The following is a 14931-nucleotide window of genomic DNA, read 5'->3' as shown; positions in this document are numbered from 1 at the left end:
CTTATGCTGCTAAGTTGAGAGGACGCTTCCTCTTGGCATCTATTATTAGGCCTCTTTCGGGTATGAATCAGGGAAGCTTGTTTTGGGTTTTTCTTTTTCTGAAAATTCAGACATGAAAAGTGAAAGCCGTGAAATGAAATGGTTTTAGCATATTTTAGTGCTTTGTGGGCCTGAATTTACCAGAAACTCATGGACTACTTTGGAACTGTTATGTGATACCAAAAATATGGAAAGTGAACTTTGCTGGGGTGTTTCACTGCTGGTTAAAGCGTTTTCAATAAAATTGCCTTCTTTTTCTTTTTCTTTTCAAAAGTGTTTTTCTTTTGGTTTTTTTTTTTTTTGCAAGCTTGGATTAACTGAGAAACAAAAGTGGCTAACAGGTATAATGATTTTTCCTTTTCAATTTTGTAACTATGATGCTTTTAAATCTGTTGACCACAGATCATTTTGGGGCTGTCTTCACAAATGATTGGTCAAAAGTTTCACCAAAATTTTATGCCACAGGCAGATTTTATCCCCATGATGTTGAATCTTATGTGTTGCAGACACATTTTATATCCACGGTATGTAATATTACGTCACAGGCACAGTTTTTTCAATGGTGTCAAATATTGAATATGGTTTCTGAAAACAATTGGGAAGAGGTCCCTAGTTTTCACTGTCCTGTTGTTTCTGATCAATAGAGCCAGAGTAGCTGTTTTTACAGTTCTCTTACCATTTTTTTGCCCCCTTAATATGCAAATGTCAAGCATGCTATAGTTGTCTTTTTCTCTTAACACATCTTACAAGCACTAGCCTGGGGGTTGGCAGTTGTTATAACTGCTATTGCTCCTGCTGCCTTTGTATGACCATCCAGTTGTGTTTAATCATTTGGATTTTACAACTGATCTTAGGCATTTCCAGAATCAGTTGAACAACAAAATTAATACCAAGTAACTTCTTGAACAGTCCATCTATTTTGGTTGAACAGCCCATCTAGTCATAGTACGACTAGGGATGTAAAAATGGGGCCTCAATTAATCCATTTACATGTGTGTTTTAATAAATTTTCAAATGAGACTTGTACCTACTTTATTTTTGTACTTGTTTTCACTTTAAATGAGGTTAATTGGGACGCATTTACATCCCCACAGACAACCTAGTTATCTGTTGAATTCTGAGTTCAGGTAACAAATAGTAATTTTTCAAATAAAAGAACAAGGAGTTGCAGATTGTTTGAATTTTTGACTTATTAGTGAAATGCATGATTTGTTTGAGATGAAATTGGATAGTTTATCAGGATCTGCAAGGTGGACTGGTAACTTCTACTGTTGAAAAAATCAGGCTATTTACTGCTGCCTATTAATCCATTAGCTTTTCCCATCAAACTATTTTGAAACTTTTTAAGGTGACACACATATAATTTTAGGTATTTGGTATCACAAATTAAGTTTACACCTTCTTAGGTTATTTTGAGAGGAGTGTCCTTGAGGAACCATGTACAACTTGCTTCAATGCATGAAGTAGAGGCTACAAATATGATTGTTAGTTCTTTTTTCCACTTTTCAAATTATCAACTAGTCTCAACGCATTTTGCAAGGTTATTAAAAAAGGCATTAGCTTTTCCATTTTTAGTTCTCATTTTTTATTCCTTTTTGCTTTTATAGTGTCAGGCTTAGAATTATAAGACCTATCTCCTTAATGAAATTTATTCATACTCTGTTCTCTTCTTTTGGTACTTCTATGATATGACATCTATTTGCTAATTTAGAACAATAGGTTATTGGCTCTTTCTTTTTTGTATGAATTGCTGAATTTCATATATCTTTGAAATGGATAAATCAGTATTAACTGAAACAAAGATTATATGTGTGAGAGGTTGTTTTTCAATTGTCAGTAAGAGAAAGGACTGAGATTTGCTCTGATCGCAGATTTACATAGTTTGAAAAATGTAAAGAAAGGGTTCTTCCGAGTTAAACTTGGAACATAGAATCTAGTGGCTCTAGTTAATGAAAATAGTTCAGAAAATGATGAGAAAGATAAGGGTTAGAACCTTGAGACATAAGAACTAGCGGCACTAATTAAAACTAGCTAATGAACATTATGATCTTAATGAAAAAATATTTTTTGCTCCAACTCAAGGGGATATATTATGGTTTCTTCTGAATTCATGCCATCTTCATAAACAATAAATTAAGATGTTTGTTCTGATGTAGAGGAAGACAATAAATATCAATGGAGATGATATATATAGATATATTCTTGTCCTGATACAGTGATGGATACTTTTCTCTTCACCTCTGAATCTGTTAACCAAGGCCACCCTGACAAGCTCTGTGATCAAATATCTGATGCAATCCTGGATGCTTGCCTGGAGCAAGATCCTGAAAGTAAAGTTGATTGTGAGATCTGTGTCAAAACAAATATGGTTGTTGTATTTGGTGAGATCAGCACCAAGGCAAAGCTGGATTTTGAGGAGATCGTCCGCAATACATGTAGAGGCATTGGATTTGTGTCTCCTGAAGTTGGCCTTGATGCTGATAATTGCAAGGTTTTTGTTAATGTTGAACAACAAAGTCCCGACATTGCCCAGAGTGTCCATGGCCACCTCACCAAGAAACCCGAGGAAATTGGAGCTGGTGACCAGGGCCATATGTTTGGATATGCAACCGATGAAACCCCTGAGCTGATGCCTCTTACTCATGTCCTCGCCACCAAACTTGGAGCCAAGCTCGATGAGGTGAGAAAGAACCGGGTATGCCCCTGGCTCTGGCCTGATGGCAGAACTGAAGTGACTGTGGAGTATCGGAATGAGGGAGGACCATGATCCCACTCAGGGTCCAGACCGTCCTCATTTCAACCCAACACAACTCCACTGTCACGAACGAACAAATTTCCAAGGACTTGAAGGAACATGTGATCAAGGCAGTAATTCCCTCAAAGTACCTTGACGACAAGACAATTTTCCTCCTCAACCCAGCAGGGCAGTTTGTCATTGGCGGGCCTCGCAGACATGCAGGGCTTTCGGGAAGAAAAATAATTGTCGACACCTACGGTGGTTGGGGTGCACATGGTGGCGGTGCCTTCTCCGGCAAGGATGCAAGCAAGGTGCACCGTAGTGGTGCATATATTGCCAGGCAGGTTGCAAAAAGTGTGGTGGCTTCCAATCTTGCCAAGCGATGTATAGTGCAAGTTTCTTATGCAATTGGTGTGCCAGAACCTTTATCTGTCTTTGTGGACTCTTACGGAACAGGGAAGGTTTCAGACAGGGATCTACTAGATCAAGTCAAGAAAACCTTCGATTTCAGGCCGGGGATGATCGCGGTCAATCTCGATCTTAAAAGGGGAGGCAATTTCCGGTACCAAAAGACTGCTGCCTATGGCCATTTTGGCCGTGAAGATCCAGATTTCACCTGGGAAAATGTTAAGCTCCTTAAGCATGATGCCTAAAGCCTGCAGTTTTTTCTTTATTTTGATGCTCTCCCGATCTTGTTTTGGGTTGCTATGTTTCATATATGTTTGAAGAGGGAGAATGAAGCACTGATGTTTGTGTAAGTGTGTTTGTGCATCTCTGCCGAAATCAGTTTTGTATGGCTATATAACTAATTATCATAGTAGAATTAAGTTTAGGCGGGGTGTTTGGCTTACCCTCCTTTTTAGTAGTTTTTAAGTTATTTATTTTTTAAGTTGTGTAAAGCTTAAAAGTTGAATAGTATTTAACTTAATAACGTGTTTAGATAAATATGTTTTTAAGTTATCAATTAACAGTTATATGTTTGGTTTGAAAGAATTAATAATCTATTAGGACTTGACAAAAAATAAAAAATAGACATGTTAAATAATATAAATTAAATTTATAAAAATATTAATTTTTAATAAAAATATTAAATATATTAATTTAATATACATTAATATATATTAAATATATATACGTTAAATATATATATATGTTATTTACATATATACACAGTGAACAGAGGAGGTGATGAGGGCGACAGTGAGAGGAAATGGTGATAGAAGCAACGAAGGAGAAGATGGAGGCAATGGGCTAGTGGGATAGAGGCAGATGAAGGACGACAGAGATGGAGGCTGGAGATGGTAGGTGGAGATAGGCATGGCGACGGCAGTGATAGAGAGGTAGAAAGATAACGAAGAGCAGAGATTGGAAATATGTATTTTGTTTGAGGGTAAATTCATAATTTTTTTTGTCAAAGCAAAAGGCTTTAAAATATCCTAAAATGAAAACTCATTTTTACCCTTTCTTCAATACTCAACCATCCACCATTGCGGAGGCACTTTTCCCTCACCATAACAGCCAGCTCTATAACTCATTCCCTGTTCTTTCATGTCCATCATTGCTCAGCCACTTTCTCCTTACCATAGCAGCTAGCTCTGTAACTCATTCATCGAAGTTGAGCCATAGATGATTACTATACTCAAATGTTGACGATATGGGCAGAGTTTGACGATGAAGATAATAACTACTCAAAAAAACAACAGTACAAATTGTTTAATAGACAAGTAAGTATGCGAGTTGCAATACACGATTTGTATCTTTCGGGGGACTTGCAGGGTTCGTAAAAGTCCAAGGTTTGGGTCTGAGTTCCCCAAACCTTGTCTAAACCCCATTCCCTAATCCTACCATAATTCTTTTCTAATTTTTGTATTATTGGTTTGTTTTTCTTTTTATATCAGGATAATTGTGAGAATGAAATTGCTTTTGCACTTGAGTATTCATTTGATGGTATTCAACCGTTTACTGGTATAAGACATCCTTGTTAAACATTTTAACATTATTATTTTAACAAGGAAAAATTTATCTAAGTCTTTTTTATTATTATTAGTTTTTTTGTAGTAGAAAATAACTTATTGGATGGGATATGAAAGTTCGAAAAAAAAATGAAATTGTTATTGTAATAAAAAGTTCAGAATATGGGGGTCTCAGGAAGAAACCTAGAGTTCATCTTGTTTGTGAACGGAGTAAAAAGTATAGACCATAAAAAAATAGAGAAGAAGCAATAGGAGAATTAAAACATAAATCCATAGGTTCAAAAAAGTATGGTTGGTCATTGGAGTTACTTGGCGTGAAATTTATAAATAAGCAGTGAAAGTTGAAGGTTGTATGTAGACTGCACTAGTAGCTCAACTTGAGGGTCATTCATACGCGAGGCGGCTTACAAAGAAAGATAAAGATATTGAAAACAATGTCTAAGAATCTTGTGAAACTTAGAAATATTTTGATCACCTATAAAAAAGAGGATGAGGATAACGTGACTACCATCAAAACTATATATAATGCGCACCATAGATACAGACTTATGAGAAAGGTGGTCTGTTGGTCCCTTAAGGTATGGCCACTCAAGAGGTGAGTGAATTGAGTGATTAATTTTTTTCTCAATTTTAATAAATATTATTTTATTAATGATTTTATTGAAAACTATATATTTGATAAATATAATAAATTATATTTGAGATTAATAATAAATGTAAGCCATAAGATATATAAAAAATAAATAAAATGAGACACAAGACAATTTATAGTGGTTCGATGTTTTCACACACATCTAATCCACACTCCTAAGGTTTAACCATCACTGGGGTTCCACTAAATCAATTTTACCAAGGTTTTCACACTACCTTACATTGGAAACTAGATACACACCTACATTACAACAGGTCTAAACAACCACTACACCAAGATTTTTACCCTACTTTACCTTGGAAACTAGATTCACCTAGATTTTAATGGTTTTAGAAAATCTATACAATTTTCAATCATAATTTCAATGTTTACAAATAATTTGTCCACACTTGGACATAAATAAATAATTAAGAACAAATTATACAATATAATAATATTTAAATAAATAAATAAATTTGTAACATCAAATGGAGGAGTTCGGATTTGTCGTAGAAGATTTGAAGAACTTTTCTCCTCTTGCTTTTGTGACTCTTCGATGGATGTGCAATAATATTTTGAGAAGTTTGGATTGCTTGGATGCTATGCTTGAGAGCGTTTAAAAACTTTCGAGTGTTTTGGATATGCAAATGAAATACTTAGATACTCAAAAAATGATTTTGGGGGGTATTTATAGGTATTTTAGTCAGTTTTCCGATGGTCAAAAATCTAACCATTATAATAGAAAAAGTTTAGTATAACTTCAATTTAATATGTGCGTTTAAATAATCAAAGGTATTTGTAGATTAATTGGCAAAATTGACAAAGGAGAGGTTTGGTTTAAGTAAAGGTCTTGGGTTCAAATCCAAGCCCTAGTTTTTAAATTATTTTTTGAGATACATATGTTGTAAAAATATTATATATAGTATATTTAAAAAATGATTTTAAAAATATATTTAAAAATTAATTTTAATAGAAAATAATATTTTTGATAATGCATATGCTATGAAAATATTTTATAAATTAATCTAAAAAATATTTAAAAATATTTTTGACAAAAACTAATATTTTTGGTAATACATATACTATGAAATAAATATTTTATAAATTAATAAAAAATAATTTGATATTATAATTAATATATTTAAGAAAAATACTCTTTTTATTAATCACAAAAAATACTATAATTTGTATATTAAAAATTCTCTTTTTGTTAATCATCAAAACTTAATTAATATAAACAAGTTGGCTCAATATGGTCAATCACAAATGCAATAGTTGATAAAGAAATTAGGGGAATATAATTATGTGGAGTGACATAAGAGCGATGGATCAACAAATTGTATTACAAATTTATTTTGAACTCATTCGATGTCTATAAAGTTATTAAAAGTCTTTCCACATATGTTAATAATGGATTGTATATACAAAACTAATAGGTACAGGTATCAACTGCTTGAAATCGTTGGTATGACATCTACTTAGCTAACTTTTCTTGTTGCATTTGCATTCATGGATCATGAATATGGGCAATGGAGAGATTAAAAAGGCTGATAAGACCTAATGCATTTATAGGAGTAATCTGTTAGAACAGTAGGTTCTATGGCACACACCAAGAGGGGGGTGAATTGGTTATTTTAAAAACTTAAATGATAGAACTTAAAATAAAAAACTTTTTGATACAGATTGAGGTTTTAGAGTTTTAAAGCGTAAACCATAAAAATGACAAATGAACAAAGATAAATATGAGAACCGAGGAGGAATAATGAAATGCTTGGAAAGATAAATATATCAAAGAACACAAGCATAAGAAAACACAAGGATTTATAGTGGTTCGGCTTAACCAAGCCTAATCCACTACCTTAGCTCCTCACTAAGGATTTTTCAAACCATCTACTAAAACCCCCTACTTAAACCAAGTAGGTCCTCTAGTCCAAGACTAGGAATTACAACCTCTTGCTTATACAAGCAAGCCCTCTAGCACCTAGCTAGGAAATACAAAACCTCCCACTCAAAATCGGCCCTCCAGCTACACAAGCTAGGAAGCATAAGAAATATAGAATGAGAGAGAATCTAAGAGATGAATCTCTTAGTTACAATGTCTCTCAAGATTAAACAAGGCTTAAATGAATGTATTAACAATAATAGAACGAAGCCTTGGAGAGAAAAGTATAACAATGAAAGCACAGAACACTGTAAATACAAATGAATATAAAATGTAAGCTCAATTCAATTCGTTCCCGTCCATTAGCCTTCTCTTGATCTCCTTGATATGTATATATAAGCTTCTCACAAGATTGAAGAGAAATGAGGCCGTTTGTGACCGTTGGAGAATGAGAAACTAGCCGTTGGAGATTGAAAAACTAGCCGTTGTAAGTTTCTGTGAAACACATAGTCGATAGATCAAATAGGTTAGTCGACTATTTATCAAATAAAACTAGCCATAGTTGACAGACAGAAAAGCATAGTCGACTATCTTATAACACAAAAATCCCATAGTCGACAGATACATATGCATAGTCGACAGATCAAAATTTACAAAGAAAATTTTGAAATTCATGAACAAACATAGTCGACAGATGAAATAGCATAGTCGACTATCATTTCACAATAGTCGACAGATGCAAAAATAGTCGACAGATGCAAGATATAGTCGACAGACTGAACAAGCATAGTCGACTATCCTTATGCATAGTCGACAGCACTAAACAGCATAGTCGACTATCTTCTTGGAAAAACTAAAAACTTAACAGATAACATGTAGAAACACATTTGATTAATACAAAATATCACCACATATTTACATTTCTTTAGTTTAAGTAAATCTCATCATTTTGTTTAATTTATATTTTACCTTCCATTTACTTTAATACATAAATGTAAATAAGAAAGTATCCCCCATTTGGATTCAATAAAAATATCTAAAAAATCAAAATCCATAAGAATAAAAAAGTAGAATTTGGATTTTAGTAGGAACTTAGGATTTTGCAATTTTATCACCTCCAAGATATACACTTTTCATTTCTTGAAAAATTCATTAAAAATCATTTTATCACTAATGAATGTTAGTTATTGAATTATCGGGAGTTAGTTTTCTAAAAAGAAAACATTTTCATATATGTCTCCTTATAAGGTGTTAGGCTTCCAGACTTAGAAAAATATTGAAACGTTATCAAAACGAGTTTCAAGACATGATGCATGAACTAAAGGATTTTTCATACGATTAAGTTTCAAGCCAAAACCTTTCATGCATGTTTCAAAATATGAAAAACTTAAATTGAAAACCTTTCATTTGAATTTCTAGTTGGTCTTTTGCCTTAGAACAATTTTAGCTCTATGTTGACCAACGACTTCAAAGCTAATTCAAAAAAACATTTTAGGAGATTTTATCATAATACATGTTTATTCACATCTCCATGTATAAGAATATAAATCATTTGGATTTCATTTTAACAAAGCACTTGAAATTGATTTTTGTTGAAAACCATAAACTTGACTCATGACTTGGAGATAAAACACGATATTGTTTTTCATCATCAAAACTAAACATAGGGTAGAACATCATAATTGTCACTGACAGAGAATTAGCATTGATAAATGTAATACATAATGTGTTTCCAACCACGACCACCTTATTATGTAGGTAGCATATATCAAAAAATATGCTCGTTAATTGTAAGAAGTTATTTGATAGAAATAAGATATGAGAGAAGTTTATGTTAAGTTGGAATCTTTTTATGTCTGCCTCGATTGAGAATGAGTATAAACGTCGGCTTCAGGACTTAACAGTTGAGTACCGTGCATATGATGACGAACTTGATTATGTGAGAAAGACATGGTTGAATAATTATAAGAAAAAATTTGTTACAACGTGAACAAATAAAATAATACATTTTGGCAATATTACTACTAACAGGTATTCTTTGAGTCATCATGGATAATTATCAACTCTCTTATTGAGTTGCAACATATAGTGATCAAGGGGTATTTTGAGAAGAGCTTAACGTTGGTGCAATATAATTTCAAGTCATAGATGCAATGAATATGGTGCTAAAGCAAACACAACTAGCTTAGAAAATTAGGGTGGATAAGGTTGCATGTGGATGTGTGATTAAAAGCACACAGTTTTCCTTGTGCACATGAAATTGCAGAGTTCGTGATATAGGGACGAGCAATTCCTTTGTCGGTTGTGCACTCTTATTGGGCAAAGTTATATTTGATGTAGACTGCTTCTAATGATGTGTCATCTCTACTCACTATTGATCCGGAGATGGAAAATGTATATAACAAGTTTCAATTAGAACCAAAAGTAGGTAAAATAGTATTAAAACAGAAGTTGAGAGAATTAGTCAATCTAGCTACGACTTCATTAATGCCACCAAGCGTGAAAGTTTTGACAAAAGGTAAGCCATCATCAAAAAAGAAACTTCAGGTTGATACTGATATTTTACTCTTGGTAATAAAATAGTTTTGATAATGACTATATGAAAATCAATCTCTACTATATGGATTATATGTATGAGAAAATCAATCTTTAAATCTCCTTGAAGCAAAGTTGTGAAAATTTATATAGGAGAAATGTTGAAGTGTGGTTGAGTGTGTTTAGATTCAAAATAAATATATTTTTGATAATCTCAACTTTCTTTCAAACGAATCAAAATGAAGAGTTGTTAAGTTTTAAATCTTTTCAAATGGATAGTCGACTATGTGGTTTATTTTGTTGACTATGCCTGAAAATAGTCGACTATGCTGTTAAGGATAGTCGACTATGCATAAGGATAGTCGACTATGCTGATTTGATATGTCGACTATTTAAGGCTTATGTCGACTATTTTTGGATCTGTCGACTATCATGTAAGGATAGTCGACTATGACTTTTCATCTGTCGACTATTTTTGTTCATAAAATTCAAAATCCTCTTCATATTTTTACATCTGTCGACTATGTTTGTGTCTGTCGACTATGAAAAATTTGTGTTAGAAGATAGTTGACTATGCCTTTTTGTCTGTCGACTATGTCTTGTTTTACTTGTAAAAATAGTTAACTATGCATTTTCTTCTGTCGACTATATCTTTTATAGAAAGCTTCCAACGGCTAGTTTTTCAATTCCAACGGTTACAAACGGCTACATTTCTCTTCAATCTCTTGGGAAGCTTATAAATACAAGTCATGGATGATCAAGAGAAGGAAAATGGATGAGAACGAGTTGATTTAAAGAGTTCAAATCATTTTTACTCAAGCTTATAATATTTGCGCTTTCACTGTTGTATTTTTTTTTCTCCAAGGCTTCGTTGTTCTATCATTGTAAATTTATTATTAAGCCTTGTTTCATTGTGAGAAAACTTGTAACTAAAAGTGTTAACTCTTAGCTTCTCTCTTTACATTTGTATCATTCTTATTTTTCTAGTTTTGCGCTAGAGGACTTGCTCGTCGAAGCAAGGGGCTGTAATTCCTAGCTTGTGTAGCTAAAGGGCATACTTGGTTTAAGTAGGAGATTGTATTTCCTAGCTTGTGTAGATAGAGGGCCTACTTGTGTAAGTAGGAGGTTTTAGTGAATTGATTCAAAATCCTTAGTGGGAGCTAAGGTAGTGGATTAGGCTTGGTTTAAGCTGAACCACTATAAATTCTTTGTGTCATTTATCCTTCCTGCTTTTACATTCATTAAGCTTTATATTTGTCATTTCATATGTTTAATGTTTTAAATTACTAAAACCTCATTTGGGTTAAAAAGATTTCGAGTCCTATTAAGATTTTTTAAAATATCCAATTCACCCCCCTCTTGGTGTGTGCCATAGCACCTCCCGTTCTAACAGATACATCCACTAGACGTGATCCATCGTGCATGTTTAGAATCAATGCATCAACAAATAATCACCATGTCATGTCGTGACCAATAATAATCATAACAATATATGAGATGACAAATAAACATACACGTTTAGGACATCAAGTTAAAACCATAATTCTCATTTCCATATTGGCGGCCAATCGCATGCTTGAACATGAACATGATGGCAGCCAATCACACGCCTGAACATAACATAATAGTGGCCAATCGCACACCCGATCATGAACATGTTAGCGGCTAGTCACACGCGTCGATCATGAACATGTTAGCAGCCAATCACATTCCCGAACATGAACATGATAGCGGCTTATCGCATGCCCAAAAGTATACGTGGTGCACATGAACAAAAATGCAATCAACCACAAGTGTCAATATGCGTAGATAAGATAATATGGATTCCAATTTCTCATATCCAATTAAATAATGAAATTGTGAATAGTATATATAGAATACCGTAATAACAAGAAATATGAATGCAACAATTACCACTATAATACAATTTACCCATTTACTGTGTTATGAAGATTTGGAATTCCTTCAAACGCCTCTTGGTTGGGGTGCATCAAGGTCACCTAGCAAAATTATTAAATAACATGAGAATCAAATAAACACAAGATTAAAGTCACCTAAGATTTGGACAGACCCAAGGCTACCACAACTGGCCAGACCTGACCCTGAACACATTGGACTAGCCCATGAACCAACTAGGCCCCGTTAACCTATGCCTAACTCAAAACAGCCTAAACCAGCCACAATCGCTAACACCAGTGTTTATCGTCGGTCGAATTTTTTCACGATCAGAACCTAACATTAGAACTGCCAAGCAAAGAAGGTCAATATATACAAAAATATGCCAAATCTAACGGCTGAATTTTCGTAGATTTGGTTTTTAAATTTTTAGCCAAATTTGAAAAACACTGTCAGTCATTATCGACCATCACGACTGGCATTTTTTGGCGATCCAAGGCTACCATTCGACTCCTTTACCCCTATATATAGACCAAAATACCCAAAAATTGGCCAGATTTGACGGCTGGATCTTCGTAAATCTAAGTTCAAACTTTCAGCTAACCCAACCACGTGTATATATATGTATATATCACGAATCTATGTTGAAAATAGGGCTAATGAAACTAAAGAACTTACCTTCTTGTAGATCGAGATTGCTTTCACAGTGAAAATGCAGTCAGATTTAAGATCCAACGATTAGATTTCGTAAAATTGATGATTTGTATAGCATTCTTGAGAGAGAGAGAGAGAGAGAGAGAGTTGCAACGGGAAGAACAGAAGAAGGGGGAAATGAGCTGGGAGCCTTAGTGGTTTAATAGTCTCTTGGGCCTAACTCCCTTTGGGTTTTCTCAAAATAAGGCCCAAATGTAAGACCTTATAGTATGGATTTGAACCGGTAGGTCGTGGATCTATAACTGGTGCTGGAGGTGATGTAACTACTAATATTGGTGGTCGACCAAATGTCAAACATCAAACCATACTTGATGATGTAGGTGGTCGAACCATACTTGATGTTGGAGGTGATGTGATAACAGTAAGTGGTGGATATATAAACATTGGGGACCTAAAACATATGGGCAAAGATGTCGATGATCCAGAATCACAATCACTATAGGACAATGTTGTTGCATGAGACCTACTAGAAGTGGATAGAATACCATGTATCTCAAGACATGTTCGTCTCCATGCATCCATCTCCACTAAGGATCCACTTGATATGACGTGATTGAGAGTAGATAGTGCTATCCTAATGTGCTGCAAGACACAATTGTTTCTAATATCAATACTTAAATATAATATATTAAAAAAATTACATTTGAAATTTTAATCTTACCACATCAACCATTGTGACTTTATCATGACCACCTCTATCAAACCCTGACCTATGTGCAGGGTTTTGAATGAATTGATAGGTGATATGCTAATACCATGGAATGTAGTCTATAGTATATTCCCACAGGACTTGAACACGTCCATCATGTCGGTGTGCTGACACTAAGTGAAAATCCATCGAGTCCAACAATCATCAACAAAATCGTAAATCATTGTATATGATGTTGTGGTCGAACCATGCTTGGCTTTAACAGGAGATAATGGGGTGGAGGAATATTCTGTATATGTTCAAACTGTCGCAACACCCTCTCAGGATGATACGGTTCTATCATGCTTCCACACTTTAGGCAACCCAAGAAGAATGCAATATCTGAAAGTGGGCGTTGCTCGTGCAACCTCCCATATGGTATCCAAATGACCTGCACGTGTTTTTAAATTTCAAAAAAAGAATATATTAATTAACTTACAAAATATGTTATGTGAACTTACTACCTAATCTACCGTTAAATCATGAAGTTGATCTTGAATTAACTGTAGACTATTATAATCTTGAGTGGGTATCCAACGTTGAGCCTGTGCCAACTTATCAATATACGACAAGTTATGTCTAGTTCTAGTCAATGAAAAGTGCTCATATATCCATCCTTGTGTACATTTGATGTGGAAAATTGTTAACACAAATTAAAAGATGTTAAATATACATATAGGAACATCAGTTTTAAATTATTACCTCCAATAATGTTATATATCCACTGATCCCTTTGAAATATATTTTGCTCTCTATGTCAAATTGTCTATACAAATATGTTAGGCAAGCAGCTCCACATGCATATGTACCAGCCAAACTCAAGTCATCCAACAATACCAAATAGGCGACTGAAACAATAATGCCACTCTTATCTACAAATAAGGTACAACTTAATAAATATAACAAATAAGCCTTATTGGCATAGTGGATCTCTTCGTCAGAAGTTGAAGCTGGTACATTGATAAATATTCTTTTCAACCAATCTAACTTGACATATGGGCCTCATGTCTTAGCTATCTATCCTACTGCAGCAACTGCTGAAACCCCAAGTAATCGACACAGTAAGTCACGTGTTTCATTACTTGTCAAATGGGACATAAATACATAACTGCTAGTGACTGGTATCTTCAGAATAGTTGCAACGTCATCCAATGTTATTGTCATCTCACCAAAGGGTAAATGAAATGTGTTAGTCTTTGACTGCCACATCTCTGAAAATGCCGACACAATTGTAGGATTCACAAAATGATAGGTGCATTCCATTAATGGCGTTAAACGAGACCTTACAACAATGTCACGGATACACTGTTGATTAGCCAATGGCCACTTGGGAATTTTTTGGTCATGACTTCTACATTTTAATAAATCTCTCTCCTGTTATAAGAAATAAATAATTAATAAAATTATAATAACTTCTATTTTTGTAAAATATTTTTCATAATCCATTTATTAACGAAATCTACCTCTCCATCCCATATGTCGACGGCAACATGGTTTTTAAAACTCTTCAAAATGCATGGATTTCCAGGGCCTCTAGAAAATGGTCCAGAAAAATTATCTTCTAATGAATGCTCAAGGCCACTAGTAGAGAGTTGCTCCCAAGATTGTGTTGATGGTGAGCCAAAACCAAGTGCAGGTGCCTATTTAGGAATGTGTGTTACTGGCTCTGGAATGGATGCATCGGTCAGGGGGCTAATCACCATGAGCCTTGACCCTTCTCCTTCTTGTGAAAGTTGTCAGACACTGGCAAGATAAATGTAGGCCACCTCCTCGAGTAAGCACCATACCTACACAATAAAATAAATTGACATATACAATTAATACATGCTAATTAAA

The 14931-nt window shown here is 34.2% G+C and overlaps 1 protein-coding gene and 1 pseudogene across 1 annotated transcript in view; both read left to right on the top strand.

The window, feature by feature from the left end:
* Positions 1-443: 443 nt before the first annotated feature.
* Positions 444-14931, top strand: part of LOC127803104 (S-adenosylmethionine synthase 1-like) — a 72051-nt gene continuing 57563 nt past the window's right edge. The window contains exon 1 of the mRNA XM_052339141.1: positions 444-563. The gene's annotated coding sequence lies outside the window, so the exon portion shown is untranslated. The remainder of the gene's footprint in view (positions 564-14931) is intronic.
* LOC127803095 (S-adenosylmethionine synthase 3-like) lies at positions 561-3641 on the top strand (annotated as a pseudogene).

The sequence above is a fragment of the Diospyros lotus genome, chromosome 1 (assembly GCF_014633365.1).
Source record: "Diospyros lotus cultivar Yz01 chromosome 1, ASM1463336v1, whole genome shotgun sequence".
NCBI classification, from domain to species: Eukaryota; Viridiplantae; Streptophyta; class Magnoliopsida; order Ericales; family Ebenaceae; genus Diospyros; species Diospyros lotus.
Note: the sequence above shows the minus strand (reverse complement) of the source record. Positions and strands in the feature narration are given on the sequence as shown.